Raw genomic sequence first — 2589 nt, 5'->3', positions numbered from 1 at the left:
GAACCTGGAAGGTGATCTGTGTCTCCAGCTGAAACTGGCGATGCTGCCATTAATGCGCTGTTGATAAAATGGTGATAAAAGATCTACACCGAGTGTTGAAAATATAACGGATATGCAACACTGTTGAAAATAAGATGAGAGATTAGTGCTGCAGAAATTCATTAATCTGGTGCTTTAGCCCACAGGGCGGTAAAATAAATATTTTAATTTGAGTTCATTATTTTAATGCCGAGTGTGCTCTCAATGCTGCTGTGTATTTCTAACATGACTGATACACATTAAAGCTCTGAAACTTTAAACTGGATACATATAAACATTAAGTGTTACTGTCCCACAGCCTGACAGGAGACGTGGAGATGGCTTTAGTTTGTTGGGAAATCAAAAGTGAAAATGATTTTACTCAGTGAGATTCTTGGCATGTTTTCTGTTTTCTAGTAGCTGCAATCCCAGAAGAGTGAAAGAGACTCAGCAGCAAATTGGCAACAAGTATAGACATCTATACACTTCCTGCACCACCAGATTAAAACACTGGATGTTTACGGATTGGTGGTTTTAGTTACACATATAAAATGCATTCCTCCAGCAGAGAATCTATAATACGCTTCAAAAAGCAGAAGCAGTGAAAACGTGGCGCTCCCGGCGGATTTTAAACAGATTAGTTACCATGGTGGTTATCATAAGTTACCATGGTGACTTAGCCAAGTAAAATGACAGCCACTTTCGTGAGAGAGAAAACTCTGACTTTAAGCTCGACATAGCCCGATAACCCACTGATCTCGCTTCACTACGGGAACCTCTGGAAATGTGGCTTGAATCACTTAAGCAAATTAAGCCTTCTGCAGCTCCAGAGCTATTTATTCCTTATTTAATGTTCTGTGCTGCCAGCAGCTTGGACAGAAAACACCAAATCGGGGCCCGCCTTCAAACTGAGTCTTGCCTAGAATTTCTGGGAAACGAAAGACACAAAACCGGAACAGGTTTCTTCCTGGAACACAACTATGACAGTCCATACGTTCCTATAAAGACTGGCGTATGCGCTTGCGTAACACGGCTGAACCTCTTTTTTTTTTAAAGAGGAAAAAAAAAAGCGACGAACCAATGGCACCACGAAAATAACCTGGGTAGTGCTGCATCGTCTGCTAAACATACAGTGCATGATCAAATGCCCGAAGCAAAGATGATTTTGACCAGATCTTCATTTCCTTTCAAACAAAGACGCGGGTATAAATAACACCACTCACAAGGCCAGTTTACGCCGCACTGACTGCATGCCTGCTTGCCTGGCCAGCTGCTGTAGCGTATGGAAAAGAAATGGCAGTGGCCTAGCCGTGTCATCGTATTGTAGCCTCGTATTTGACAGCAGACAAAATCATCCCAAACGGACCTACCTTATGACGTTCATTAAGATATCTGGCGTCTCCCCCTCTCTCAGCTCGTTATGGTTTCTGGACTCGCCTCCATAAGCGCTGAGCAAACGGCACAGCCGTGTCGAATCATTTTCTTGATAAACAGGACAGACCGCCTCCTGCTCCGCGCACACACTAGCTATTTGTGGGGGGTGCGAAGGGGCTGGAGCTCTGTGCCTGTGCTGTGTTTACCGAGAATTCCCACCGACACCAAACGCGCATAATGCAGAGGTGCAGATCGTGCAGCTCGACGCTCGATTACAGAAATGATGGAGGGGGCGGTGTTGGTGAGCGACTTCTCTAACCAGCTCCCTCTCCCCGTCTCTCTCTATATCTCTCCCTCGTTCCTATAGGGCTCAAATTGCAGCTGAATTCTTAAAGAAACACACATGCTCACTAACCACCACAGTAGTCTGTCCAGAAACACTCACTGGATCTATTTATAGCCCGGGTTCGTTGAACTGATACAGACAAGATAACCAGCAAAGCGAAACTGCAGGCATGGCCTGCTGGTCTTTACTGGCTGCAGAGCTTCCGTATCGAATAATCTGAGCGTGCCATGGGAGTATTTGTCACAAATTACTGCAGATTAAAATCACAGCAGATAATTAGATAATGCACAACTGCAATTCACCATTTTACTCAAGTCACTCGTGCCTGCAGATGCCAGCTATACGCCCATAAACAGAGGGGCCGATGACAGCTAAAATGGCCCGTGATTGCAAGGGTAAACTGAACGAGGAAGTCTGGCTGTCTGCAGCCTAGAATCTAGATCGCTGCGAGCTGATTTGCAGATCAAATGGTCTAAGGCAGAGATCCCGAGAGCTACTGTCCTGCAGATTTTAGATGCATCCCCAGTCCAACACAGCTGAATCAAGTGGTTGAATTATCTCTTCAGGGTGCCATCAAGTTTGGCAAAGGCCAGGTTACACGCCATTCATTTGATTCAGGTGTTTCGAAACAAGGATGCATCCAAAAGCTGCAGGACAGTAGCTCTCCTCTCGAGTACTGGAGTTGGAGACCCCTGGTCTAAGGTGTCACTGTTATATGCACTGCACCATTACACCAGATAAGAATTGGGCTTTCCACATTTCATCGGTTTGAACATACACCTCTTAAACTCATCAGTCCTACCGAAAGGCATTTAAAGGCCGATTAAGCGAAGGTTCACAGAAGTTTCCGG

General features: G+C 45.2%; 1 protein-coding gene across 1 annotated transcript in view; it reads right to left on the bottom strand.

Annotated features, from left to right (window-relative positions):
• The window catches only part of tlcd4a (TLC domain containing 4a), a 15361-nt gene extending 13649 nt beyond the window's left edge, over positions 1-1712 (bottom strand). Inside the window, exon 1 of the mRNA XM_005722454.1 lies at positions 1389-1712. The gene's annotated coding sequence lies outside the window, so the exon portion shown is untranslated. The remainder of the gene's footprint in view (positions 1-1388) is intronic.
• Positions 1713-2589: the final 877 nt, after the last annotated feature.

Source organism: Pundamilia nyererei, unplaced genomic scaffold, assembly GCF_000239375.1.
Source record: "Pundamilia nyererei isolate P.nyererei 1_Seehausen unplaced genomic scaffold, PunNye1.0 scaffold00007, whole genome shotgun sequence".
Taxonomy (NCBI): domain Eukaryota; kingdom Metazoa; phylum Chordata; class Actinopteri; order Cichliformes; family Cichlidae; genus Pundamilia; species Pundamilia nyererei.
Note: the sequence above shows the minus strand (reverse complement) of the source record. Positions and strands in the feature narration are given on the sequence as shown.